Source organism: Neopsephotus bourkii, unplaced genomic scaffold (assembly GCF_033783945.1).
Source record: "Neopsephotus bourkii isolate Nb327-2 ecotype Australia unplaced genomic scaffold, CSIRO-AGI_Nbou_v1 NB_638, whole genome shotgun sequence".
NCBI classification, from domain to species: domain Eukaryota; kingdom Metazoa; phylum Chordata; class Aves; order Psittaciformes; family Psittacidae; genus Neopsephotus; species Neopsephotus bourkii.
In genome coordinates, this window is record NW_026901137.1 from 245,001 (window position 1) to 259,172 (window position 14,172).

The 14,172-nt window shown below is 37.7% G+C and overlaps 1 long non-coding RNA gene across 1 annotated transcript; it reads right to left on the reverse strand.

The window, feature by feature from the left end:
• Nucleotides 1-544: 544 nt before the first annotated feature.
• Nucleotides 545-1,357, reverse strand: LOC133211651 (uncharacterized). The gene is made up of 2 exons (XR_009725251.1): nt 1,303-1,357; nt 545-1,136 (listed from the first exon to the last, which is right to left on the reverse strand). It is a non-coding gene; the product is annotated as an uncharacterized LOC133211651 (long non-coding RNA).
• Nucleotides 1,358-14,172: the final 12,815 nt, after the last annotated feature.

A 14,172-nucleotide genomic window follows, 5' to 3' on the forward strand; every position in this document is an offset into this window, starting at 1 on the left:
TATATCTGGGTTTCTAAATGAGTGAGAAATAACTAACCTTTTTAATGAGGGTCTGATATTTCTTCATTTTACTTCAGACTGTTGAATTACAAACTTCCTACAATCATGAGTATCTTGTTAAAGCTGTTAGCTAGATACATCTGAAGGCTTCTGTCAAGGTTGGCCTAAGATATCTAGCGCTTAGTTTACAAGGGTCTGTTATCACTTCTTCATGTTTAGGTTGTGTGCAGGGTGAGCAAAAAGAAGTGAAAGGAGGATACTTCTTTGTTTTGCAAGGAAGGACAAAGGAAACAGCTACAGCATAATAGACCTTGAAGAACATCAGCTGCACCATCTCTTGGGAAAGACTTCAGTACATTTCCTCTCATCAGCTACCCACTTCTCCCCCTCTGTCTCACTACAACTGTGTGAATAAAGGATTCTTTTTTCCCTGAAAGTTTTGAACATTGTAAAAACAAAGCACCTTTTGAGGCCAAGCCAAGACTCACTTTAGCTTCTTGGGGAATCAAGAGTTTTCTAAAAAAAAAAAAAGCCACTTTAGCTTAAATGAAACATTACATTTGTCAGGGAGTGAAACATTTTGGTTTTAAACCTTCTCCTGTTATAAAAGTGTCATAATGAAAAGCTTTTTGAATTCAAAAATAAATCAAAGCTTGCTTTTGTTTATTTCCAATCTCAGATCTACTTGTTTTTTTCTTTCAATCATGTTTTAATGCAGTTAAAAGTTTTGTAAGATCAGTGCACAGTTTTGAAACCTTCTTAGTGATCCCACAGTTGTGGTTTTCTTTGAAAACAATCCAACATATATACCACAGGTTGTGTTTACTCCTGGTCCACTCATCTGTACATCCACAGATACTGTTTGGGATTGATTTAGTAACTGCAATTATCTGCACCCCCTCTCACCTCCCTCCGCCTTTTGTTTTTCAAGGAAGAAAACTGCACCAAACCCTTTCATTTTCAGTACTTCAAAACAAAACCATGAAGTCTGCTTTCTAGAGTAATAAGGAACTTTTGGTCCATCTTCTGACCTTTCACTTCCAGTAGCTGAAGGTTTTTGATGCTGATGTTCCTGCAGTATCTTGGTGGATTTCTGCTCCATGGCCCTCTTTACACAGTGCCCCAGAACCAGCTGCCTACAGAACAGAGTGAGATTATCAAAGACAGCAACTGAATCCCATTAACTCATTTTTAAACCCCCCATATAACAACATAAATATAATGCAGACAGTGTAAAACAGTATTAAAGAATTACATTTTCAAAAGGGTTTAAATCTAAATAAATAAAAAACCTAGCCTTACTAAAATGAACAAAAGAACTGAATCTTCCTTGAATTCTCCATAAATGAGGATACCCGGCTTCCTTGCTTCTAGGCCCACTACCAGGATTTACTTGTTTCCTGAGGTTCAGATACATCCTGCCCTGCTTATTTTCTTCAGGTGTGCAGCTGTGCATGGCAGTGTGGGCTTTTCTATCATACTTATTAGTCTTATACAAAGCAGCTGTTACCTCTTTCTGAGCAGCAAGCAGATTGCCAGACAGCCTGAGGGCTAACCATCTGACATCCATATTTTGATCTGAATAGGTCTGTGACTCATGCTTTCAGGGGAATATAGTGGTAGGTAGGTTTTGCCTCCTTTTGTGCAGATGATAGACGAAATTTCATTTCCTACTGCAGCTGGACAACCAGTACAGTTGTATTTCTTCTATAAACACCCCTTCTCCCTACATATTTAGCTTCACTATTTCACTTACTGGTAATACATGCTCATGAAATACTGCACAAATAACATTTCTATTTAATAACTTAAAATGAAATCTATTACTCACATCTGGTTTAATTCAGGAATAAGAAAAAATGATGTGAAGGAACTTCTGGCGAAGGCTTTCAGTGTTTTTTAATATAATGCCTCATGATAAGAACCTCCTGGCTGAGGAGAAAGTTACATTATTATTTGTATTCTAGTTGTGTACAAGTACCCCAATGTGAACGTGCTAGACACTGTGGAGAGGTCATGAGTTTGCTGTTCTCCCAGACAGCTTACAGCCTTGGCAAGAAAAGCATGGTGGGAAGCAGGGCGGGAGAGTGAAGAGATGTGCTCAGGGACAGTCAGCAAAGCCAAGTATAAGTCCTCAGCTTTTGATTCTCCTGCACCATGTTGAATGCCTGAAAAAATCCTAGGAATCCTAGGGAAAAGGTGATTGAAATCTGTAGATAAAACCACCAGAAACAATCTTTTTGCTCTTAGAATTATAAAGGATATATTTTTCCTGCTCCCAGCTTTGTGCAAGCTCCTCAATTTGTAAATACTTCAAATCTGTCTCTCTAATTTATTCAGAAGTAATTTTTACACTTAAGAAACCCTTTCTTTACTGAAAGAATAAGAAATAATAATTATTATTTATGTTTAAGAAATAATAGTTATTACTTATGTTTAATAAATAATAAATCTTGTATTTAATAACTATATTATAACTAAATCTTTTGCCGTGTTCTCACCTGTATGCTACATACATTCCTTGGCCTGGAACCAGTCCTTTGTTGTCTGAATTATAGCATCTGTGTATTGTGATAAATTAGCATAAACAGTCCATATAAGGAAAATTCCACCAATTAATTGATTCTGAATAATTCTTTCTGACTAATGAGATATGCACGTTAAGGAAGAGATGCAGAACTGGGTTTGCCTTTCAACATGACCAACTTTATTCATCCAACTAAGCTGCTCAGAATCGCACACAGCTGTAGCATTGCCCCTTCAACACTAATATATGGAAAATGAAGAAATAAAGCAGCCTCATCAGTGCATCCCTAGTCTAAATTAGTACACGAGAAATAAATAGCCATAAACTAATCACTGTGAATAATAAGATACTTCAAAGCATTGTCAGGTCCATTTGATTTTTTTTTTTTTTTGCTTTTATATTGTGTTAATTAGGCAACATAAGGAAAATTTAATGATTACTTCTGTTTTAATACAAGTTCAAATTTACGCGTCCACCCTGCTTCTGAGTGTTTCTCACTCTCCCACTGTGTCAGAAGAATGAGTGGGCTTACTCAGTGTTAGTGTAGAAAAATACCCATTTATCTTCTTTTTTCCACATGCCAGCTGTACATTTGCAGTATGAGTAGTTCTTCTGAGCTTTCATGAAGCAGATATTTAGAAAACAGACACTACTCCCTGTCTCATCATCTTCCTTGAGCAGCCACCAATTCTCAGACCTTTTCTTGACTTATGATTAATATGTATGTTTAAAAATGCTGAATGCCTCCTTCTTCACCCTCTCAGCTGTAATTTCCAATACTTTTTCAATTTGAACAGTGGTTTTTAAGATGAAGTGGATATAGGATTGTGTAAAGCAGCAGAGTTTTAAAAGGTCAATGCATCAGAATGCACTTTTGCACCAAAACCCTGGAGTTCTTAGGTTTTCTTCTTCAGATTGAAGCCTTTATTTCTTTTTTCTTATTTCTTTTTCAGCCCAGCCAAAACGTTGATAGTGTGTAACTTTCTGCTGGATTCCCTGGAAAATATCTTTATGGTCAGTGTTCAATGAACTCAGTGCAGTAGCTGCATAAACAATTTTGTTGGTATGAATCTATGCATATAGGATGTTGTCCTTTGCTTAGCAGTAGCAGTCAATTTTTTCTCCTTCTTAGTAGCTGGGGCAGCGTTGTGTTTTGACTTTCAGCCTGGAAACAGAGCTGATTACACTGATGTTTTTAGTTGTTGCTAAGTAATGTTTATTCTGACCAAGGACTTTGTGAGTTTCATGCTCTGCCAGGGAGGAGGGGAAGCTGGGGAGGAAGCAGAGACAGGACACCTGACCCAAACTAGCCAAAGAGGTATTCCATACCACAGCACGTCATGCCCGGGGAGGTAACTGGGAGTTATCCAGAAGGGCACTCCCGCTCTTCTGGATTGGGCTTGTTTCGGTGGGTGGTATCATAGCCTCTTCCCTTGTTATTTCCCTTGTCATTATTATTATTGGTGGTAGAAGCATTGGTTTGTGTTATACCTTAGTTACTGGACTGTTCTTATCTCAACCTGGGGGAATTACATTCTTTTGATTCTCCTCCCCATCCCTCTGGGAGTAGGGAGGGGGTGGGGGAGGGAAGAAAGTGGCGGGGAGAGTAGAAACTGTGTGGCTGGCTGGGTTTAAACCATGACAGATGTGAAATGCAATAAACTACTGATACTCTGCTTAGGGAAAGAGGCTTAATGGTCCTCTACTGGGACTATTTCCTAAAAGAACAAGCTTCCTTAATGACAGTGCTAAACAGCTGATAAACCCAAAACATAACTATGGGCTATTAGTTAACAATTATGTTTCACCATCCACAAGTATAAAAGCTTACAGTTCAAAGACAGTGGAGAGGTCCACTGATTTTAGTGCAATTTACGTGCATCTCAGGATAATTGGATCTCCAAAAGAACTCAAGGAAACAGCACTGAATGTCTTTAAAATCAGGATGGGGGAAATGAATGTTTTAAAGAATGAAATATGAAAGAAAGTATAAACAGAAGTGCAAGTGATTCAGGAGTCAAAGGTTTGAGCCTAAGTTCCTTGATACTTCAGTGCTATTTACCATAAACTATTGATATGCCCTCAGCATCAGCGGTCTGCTTAGAGTACTGCATCTAGAAAGGGAGAAATAAGTGAACACTCTCATTTTGATCTTTGGAGAAAATGGGTTACTTAAAAAGAAATCGAAACCTCAGATATCACTGTTCAAGCTTCCTTTCTTAATTCTTATTTCTTCTCTTCCTTCTTTCAAACTATAGTTGTGAATTTGATAGAGCAAAATCACACACACCAAAAAAAGAAAATTCAGAATATGACCTCATGTGAGATATTTTTGATTTCTTTCTTGCTATTTAATGTCAGAGAATAATCTGTCATTCTATCACAGTGCAGCATATTCAGGAAGGTCCAATGAGTCCAGCTTTTGTCATCCTTAGCACTTGATCTATGTTAAAGATGATAACACTGGCAGTCTGTAATATATGACACTTGGTATTTTCTGAGAGAATGCTTTATATTTTCCTAGCAGCCTCTGTTATTAAACTCTTCATAACATTTACAGTAGTTCAGCTGCTGAAAAAAAAAATGTATGAGTCTTGTAAAGCCCTGGAAATGAATAAAAATGAAAACTGAAAAAAAAACAAAAGCAGCAGCTGTGAACTGAGGTCTTTGGGTTGCTAAGAACCCCCCAAAGCATGACATGCAGACATGCCAGAAAGGGCTTTTTTTCTTAGTTATATTGTATGGTTGATGCTGGAAAACAGCAATGAAGGGAACTGAGCTGAGTTGCGACTTGTTATCCTGTTGTGTATCCTACTAGCGCAGTGTATGAGCAGCTTCCTTCTTGGTTTTGCTTGGGAACATTCTGTACTTGTGAAGAAGCATTTGGTACAAGTTTTAGCAGCTACTCAATTGTATTTACCTATCATTCATGTTAAGCTGCCCCCCCCCCAACTCCCCATAGTAATCAGAAGAATGAAATGCCAGGATCCAGACAGAGACTTTTAATATTTTTCAGTCATCATAGCTATACACAAAGAGGGGCTTTATTAAGCTGATAGATAAGGCTAAAAACATGCCACCTAGCAGAATCGTATTCCTTTCACTGCTCGGCGCGATGCTCAGTGCTCTAAACTAGGTGATTAGCATATCGATGAGAAAAAAGGTAACAGTTAATGCAAAAGTCCTTACAGCCAAGTGGCAGCAACTGTGGGTTAGTGCCTTTTTTTCCATAGGATAGACACCATCTGAATATATGCATTGACATGTAAATACATTCATGACATTATTATAATGACATTCCATGACCGTTTATTTGTCTGGAAGCGCTGAACACAACATTTTGAATACTCATTAAAGAGATGTGACAGCTCTACCTCTTGCCTGGTAGTTAGAGCACTGTTCCTGCACTTGGAAAACTTGGTTTGAGCAAAGTAGATGATAGAAAATCCCTATGAAATTCTGAGACAGAATCCTCCCTTCATCAGGCTGTGCAGCAGAGCAAAACAGGTCTCTCTGAAGTACTCCTTAGTATAAAAATAAAAAATACTCACTGACAACGAGCAAAAGGTAATGACCCAATGACTTTGTCTTTTACTACAAACATGAGAAAAAGACTTTTTGGGGTTCCATTCCCTTTGCCAATTGATATTGCTGCAGCTGGAGCTTCCCACTCTGCTCTGAATACTTGCGCAGTTACAGAGGCAGTGGATTTCAATCTCATTCAAAGGAACTGAACCTGCAATTCTGCAGTGAATTTCTTTACTGTCCTTTTCAATAAAATAGGATGATTCCTGGCCATCTCTTTTATTTCTTTTTTTTTTTTTTTTTTTTTAAAGTCATAGCAAAACTTTTTAAATCCAAAGGAAATGTGTAACGATAAAATTGTGGTTTTCAATTTGTTTGTTTCTTTTGAGAAGATTGCTCTTTATTCCTCTCCATCCCTCCCAACTTTCAGGTCGGACTGAACTTAAATTCTTCACTTTTCTCTTAGTCCAATGAGATTTGGAGCCAAGTGAGGTGTCTGATTATCTGTTTCCCAAGACCGGGTTTGTATCTCACAGTCTGAGAGAACGTGGTGAAGACTTGCAAATTTGAAGTAACAATAAGATTCAATAAAATCAAGTGAAAGACTGCAGCAATCCCCAGTAGTGTGAGCAATTTCAGCTGGCAGGAGCAAATTTGAAATGACTGCTGTTGCGACTCAGAAATAAGGGTGTTGTGAAGCCATTGGCTGCTGCATGCAGAAATCACAAATTCCTATTCATAAGACTTGGCTGTTCAGTTGGAGCCATTCTTTGTTTTATTTTTATTTGAATATTTGAAATTACCTGGTTTTCTCTTCACTATGTAATGGTGCTTTGTGTGTCTTGTGTTTGGTACTTTGGTTTCCTTGATTGTAGGCAAGAGGGTTGCATACACACAGATTGTGAAACAGCTGCACTTGTGCTCAGTATGATCTCTGCTTGATAAATGGATTTGTTGATTACTGGATTTATTGCTTCATGGCTGGACACCTAGTTCTGCTTTGGGGGAATCATATCCCCCTGCCTGGCACAGAATGCCAACCCTGTCTTCTCTTTGAAGAAAGGAAAAGGAGGAGGACTTGTAGCTGCTCTGATTCTCCATGGACTCCATGCTATCAGATATGGTTTAGGAAGGTTCTTTATATTCTCTTCATTCATTCCCAGATACATTAAAAAGATTCGAGTCCTAAATTTGCCATAGGATTAGGACCAAGGGGGAACTATTCAACATAAATACCAATATCCACCAGCATAACTCTTTCTCTGAAGAGATCAATCTCTATAAAGGCAAAATAGAAACATGAGTTTCCTCATTTTTGAGTAATCCTAGGGAAAGATTGAGTTGATCTAATGGCAATATGTATCTAAAACCTTTCTCCACTGGCTGCAGAAGAAGGTGGGTGCATACTACTTCATTAAATGCCTAAAATTTCCTACACACTTCACACCCAACTTAAACACACAAAATAGATGTGAATAAGGCCAAAAGAGGCAACTGTGTAACTTGAAGACTGCCTTTTTTAGCTACAGGATTTCTTAAAGCTACTTCTGGATATGTACACTATAGCACAACCCCTGTGCTATATTGCTTACATTGTACACGCCATGTATCCCATGTTGACTTTCTATTCCTTTTGTTGGTGATATAATACTGTGTGCTATAAAGCATTAATAAAATGTAATATTAAAAAAACCTCTAAACCTCACCCTGAATATGAAAAGCTTTATCAAGAAGGGAGGCTTAAAACTGCTCTATTGTCATCATAAAGCTGGTGTTACTGGCAGTAATGCCAAGGCATTTCTAACCAATTCAAGAGTAAACTGGCATTCTGCACAGGGAAATATTTTCACTCTGAAAGACAATAAAAATTCAACATATTCTGGTATAACCTTCAGATTAAATGTATTTATAGGCTTTATATCCGCAAAAGATTTGTTATCACTCTATTAGAATTTGAGGATAAAGTACAAATGAGCAGGGTTTCAGAAAAATGCATATTGATTAGATGGTTGGATTTGCTGATTGATGCCATTTCTGAAATTAACATCCAAATCAGTGTGCTTGCTAATTACACATCAATATTTGATTAACCTGAAAGTTCTGGAATCACTCTGGTTATGCTAACAGAACATCTGTGGGCACTTTGGCTTTCAGATTATTCATGCAGATACAGGGACACAAATCCATCAAAACTGGACATTTAATTTGTGCCTACATTTTATGTCTCTAATGGAGCACTCTTTCAAATAAGTAGTTAATACAGAAATAGAACATTTAAAAAGATATTTAGGAGTTAAGGTACAAATACTTCCAGTGATGGATCTAGAATACGCAAGGTGTCTGACTTACATGAATAGGATCTCCCTCTGGAGGCCTCAGAAGACACCTATTTCTGTTCTTTGTCTTTACTGAGAAGATAAATATTTAAGAGTTTGGGACTGTCCTGGGTTCAGCAGTAGCAGTCATTTTTTCTCCTTAGTAGCTGGTGCAGTGCTGTGGTTTTGACTTTCAGCCTGGGAACAGCACTGATAACGCTGATGTTTTTAGTTGTTGCTAAGTAATGTTTAGTCTGACCAAGGACTTTGTGAGTTTCATGCTCTGCCAGGGAGGAGGAGAAGCCAGGAGGAAGCAGAGACAGGACAGCTGACCCAAACTAGCCAAAGGGGTATTCCATACTACAGCACGTCATGCCTAGGATGTAAAACTGGGGGGGAGTTACCCGGAAGGGCTAGAGCACTGCTTGGTCAGGTGGAGTATTGGTTGGCTGTTGGTGAGCAGTTGTATTCTCTTCCCTTGTTATTTCCCTTATCACTATTACTATTGGTGGTAGCAGCAGGGGTTTGTGTTATACCTTAGTTACTGGACTGTTCTTATCTCAGTCCATGGGAGTTACATTCTTTTGATTCTCCTCCCTATCCCTCCAGGAGCTTGGGGGGGGCCCCCCCCCGGGAGTGAGAGTGAGACTGCATGGTTCTGATTTATGGCTGGGCTTAAACCATGACAAGGACTAAGGACCTAAATTTATGTATGAGAACTGAAAAGTCAGTATTAGATAGCAGCTACATTGGTGTCTTCTGATGTACTTCTGAAGTTATTTCCTGTCCTAATAAAACAAAGTGTATAACAAAATTACCATGCAGCAGGAACTAGTAAATATCACTATTTTAAATATAGCAAAATATTTAGCAAAAATATAATCTGGGGGGCATTCCATCTTGTGAGAATGTGATGGGAGGAAACCATGAACAGGTTTGTCCTGTAATGTTATGTTCTACATAAAGGAACATGTGAATCAGGAACATTTGTGTGTTAAGTAAGCATAAACCCCAGAACTAAGAAGGGAACAAAAGCAGGTGCTTTCTTTTCTTGCCAGCCAGATTGGCCTAGGCACAGAGATTCCCCTGTGCATGCAGAAAGGTCCACATTTACACATAAGCAACTCTTAGGCTAATACTATTTCTATGGAAATACTATTTCTATGCTAAAGCTTAGGATTCTTTAGGCATTATAGAATCATAGAATCATAGAATAGTTAAGATTGGAAAGGACCTTAAGATCATCTAGTTCCAACCCCCCCTGCCATGGTCAAGGACACCTCACAGTAGACCATGTCACCCAAGGCTCTGTCCAACCTGGCCTTGATCACCACCAGGGATGGAGCATTCACAGCTTCTTTGGGCAACCCATTCCAGTGCCTCACCACCCTCACCACCCTAACAGTAAAGAACTTCCTCCTTATATCCAATTTTAACTTCCCCCGTTTAAGTTTTAACCCTTTACCCCTTGTCCTGTCACTACAGTCCCTAATGAAGAGTCCCTCCCCAGCATCCTTACAGACCCCCTTCAGGTACCGGAAGGCTGCTATGAGGTCTCCATGCAGCCTTAACACCTATACTTCATATGATTATGAGTTCATAGGCTATTATTAATTGACTGTGATGAAAGCTAACTTTTTATCAGGTCATGGTGATATGACCATGAATATAAGAAAATAAGCCTCTTTTGGGTCAGAAGAAATGATTTTTTTCTGGAGTAAGTAGTTAGAGTTTAGCTCATCATTTTCAACATATATAAAGCATTTACATACCCTAAAAGCAGTCCTGAAAATAATTTTAGTTTATTTTTCATGCTAAGTGAATACATTGAAGATACATGATCAATACTGAGACTGAAAGAGTCTGGGACAAAATTCAAAGTACGATATTTGTATAGAAGAGAAGGTCAGACTGTTAAAATCCAAATTAAAGAAAAGGAGAAGCTGTATTACTAAAGGATATATCCATCAATTGAAAATATCTTTTATTATTTTTAAATAAAGAAAAAAGTAAAATATTTCATTCAGAGAATTGATTGTCCTTGTGATACTGCATTTAGGCAGTATCTGTGGAAGCATTTTCTCGTATGTACTTGCATGACTCCCCTATAACCCCGATCTATGTGTACCTTGCAAGCACTAATTAACACTGAAATTATTCTCCCAAAGTTATAGGTTCTCTGAACTGTCTGCAGCATTTTCAACACAATCTTCATCCTAATGGCATTTGCTTGTTAAAATTTTTTTAATCTGAATTTTCTTTTTTCCTATTACCCCAATAGCTGACCTTGAGTCCTTGTTCAAGACTTCTTTAATTAATCTGAGATTCAAAACACAATGTCTGCTCCAGTCTCCCCACAAACTGACCTCACAAAATGATAAATCAGAAGTGAACTCATTAGCATTCAGAACCACTGCAGATGAACAAAGGAGGAACATTACAGAAAATAAAAGGAAAGATATTAAAAGAAGGGCATTGTGGGGAGGAGAAGGGAGAAAATAATTTCTTAAGTGAACTGCAGAGAAGGGGTAGGTGAAAGAGGCCACTCTGTATCAGAACATCTTTTGCAATTGTCATTTGGCAGGTAGAGGCTGTAAAACCTTTTCATCTTAGCTTGAATGTAAGGACTTACCGAGGAGCATACTTAAACAGGATGAAAAGCGTACACAAAAATGCATGTAGCTGATGCCATCATCTTAATGGGCACACAATGAACAGGCAAGTTTTTCTTCAGCATAAAATTGGCAATGTTTTGAATCTTTTTTATTTTTCCGTAATGGTATTTTTTTCTCCTTCTTCCACAACTAAACTGGCTAGCAGCCTTTCACTTCAGCAACTTGTTACAACAATCCCCATCATTAGAACAGTTTGGTACCCTACTTATTATAGCATCTGTGATCTAAAGAATGTGTAAGACCACAAGAGAAACCTAGATTTTACTTACTTTCCTGAGAGAGAGACTGATAAATGAATTGACGTAATTAATACCTCATGATATGACATGAGTAATTTCATTAATGACTAAAGACTGATTTCTGTTGTTTGGCCAAGAGAACATTTCAGGAGTGCATTGTACGCAAAGTATTCTACTCCAGCTAAGTTAGGGATTGGAGTCATTTTAAAAATAAACCAGCCTAGTTGCTAAGATATTCATCAAGAAGGTGACAGGAAGCCTGAATTCCAGAATCCTGCTCTCAGAATTATTTTTACTTTCATCCAATGACTGCCTAATATAAAATGTATAAACAGTGATGGGATAGGTTAGCAGAGTTCAGGACTCTCCAGTTGACCTAAAGACTACATTATACCATCTGTACAGAGTTGGGGTTTTTCTTTCTTTCTTTTTTTTTAATTTCCTTGTTTCCATTCTGTTCCTATGGATTTTAGTTTTTTGTTAGTCTGTAGGTTGCATTCCAGCAGGAGGGATGGAAGGTGTCACACTGAAGCCATATGGTAGTTAAGGCTTCTTGAAGAATGCAAATTATATGCATTATATGCACTTAAACTGAAGATAGATAGTATTCTATAGTCACTTATGTCCAATACCTAATACAGATTGTTGGTACCACTGATTTACCTTGTTAAGATTTGAGTGAAGGTAGCTCTGGCTGTTATAATTGTATTTCCTTTAGTATTTTACTTACAACAATTGTAATAAACTAAACAGGCCAGACCCTGTCCTGTCAACCTGTTGAAAAGTAACAAAATATGACCTGTGTCCAAATGGCAACACTGTCTTCCCCTCCTGGACCACAGCAATTTCATCCATGCTACTTGTTATTCCAGGTTATGCCATTGACTGCACTTCTCCTCAACGGTGTGTATTTTTGGCTGTTAAATACTGTGGCTCATTGCATTCTCATGGCCTGCTACTGTTGCTTTAATAATAAAGATGTCCGATTTAGTGCATGTGATGGTCATCCAAAGCAGCTTACTAGGTCTGATGTTGTTGTTTCACCTAGATTTTAACTAGGTAGGTCTGAATGGAACCTTCTTCTCTGGGTGTTCACAGTACAGCCCTGGTCATGTACTGAAGATAAACATGAAGGCACTAAGGAAATAATAGAGTAAAATTAAAGCTGTCAGTTTAGTCTCCTTCTATATCATGAAGACAAGGAGTACCAGCTATTTTGTTTTTCTAAATGTGAATTTTGGATTAAGATGGTTAAAGTGTGATGGTTTTATTTATGTACTTAAAGCCTTCGTGTCTGGCCTGTGGACAAATACATTCACGGAGTCACAGAATCACAAAATGGTTTGGGTAGGAAGGGACTTTAAAGATCATCTAGTTCTAACACCCTGTCACAGGCAGGGACATCTTGACCACTAGATTTCCTAGATTTCCTAAAACTGTATTCTCGTGGTAACTCCAGTTTAGCAGTAGATGAATTATCTGTTCTTGTTTGAAAATGATTAATACATTGTTTGCTAAGAAACCATGAATGTTTTTTGGGTAGAGGGAAAATAAAGCACCAGATTGTTCAAAACTCTTAACTGAAATAAGGGAAAATATCCCTGAAATTCAGTAGTGTGGCAATTTTTTTCTTTGTATTATTAATTTCCAAACTTCTCTAACCTTTCATAAAACTGAATTAGAAAAGATTTAGGCTGGACTTGCCTGTTTTTTGTTTTGGTTTGATTTTTTTTTTTCTTTTTCCTCCCAAGAAAGAAGTGTTGAGATGTTTTCTTCATTCCCAGAGGAAAACCCTCAAGCTACATTTTGTTCTGTCTGTCTTGAGGACAGTTATGTAAAGGGCATCTACCCTGTGTTTCAGAGGCTACAATTATCAGTTGCCAAGCTTGCTCAGATGTTCAAAGAAGGCTCTGCACATGTGTCTGTGTTAATTTTCAGCTCTCATGAGCACACTAATTCAAAGAAGGGCTAACTGAGTCACTGTTAAAGTTATATTCCCTTACCCTTCCTGTACAGCAGATTGGCTTTGCAATTCTGTAACAGGCATTTTAAGCCTCCTTAGTGAAAAAGCACATAATATACATTAATCGTTGTCTGTGGTAGTCTGACAGAGACTCAAAAAGGATGTAAAAAAAAGGACCAGCATGAAAAAGGAGACCGAGAGAAAGACCCAACAGAGTTCTGTACTGGTTCGGTCTCCTTGGATTGACTACCACAGTCGTCATCTCTCCTGTAGAAAACAAGCATAAAAAAGCCAGTTGGCTATTATTTCTCAGGATCTGATTCATAGCACAAGGGATATTCTATCTAAAGCACTGTTATTCTCTTTTAAAAACATTTTGTTGCATTTGTGTATTAGCTTTTGAAAAATCATAGGAAAGCACTGTGATTGCTAATTAAAAAGCAGTTAAAGAGACTAATGAAACTCCTCCATTGGTCTTTTATGCAGAGAATTGATGGGATATTTTCTTGAACAGACACAGTTCTCAGACAAATTCATTAGCTGGTCTCTAACATGCACAATACAGTTAATGAGCAGAACATATATGCCATTTATTCAGCTATATCAAGTGATGTTTACTCATTTGGGGAAAAGGATACATGTTAAACATAGTTATATGACCATAAAAAGTTATGTATTTTTAATGGAGGTGAAAGTTAAACTTTGACAGAAATTGTCTATTTCATAAACTCATCATAATTTCATAAATTCTTCAGTGCTTGACTTCTTTTGTTTTTCAAATAAAGTCTAAGTAAGTCTTAAAGATATGCGATTAAGTTCAAATTCAGTAAACCAAATTTTGAGGAAAAGTCATACTGCTTCCTGTTACTGTGCAGAATGGCAAACTGCATGAGCATAATGTTGCTTTCAGCCCTCTTCTTTTTCAAGC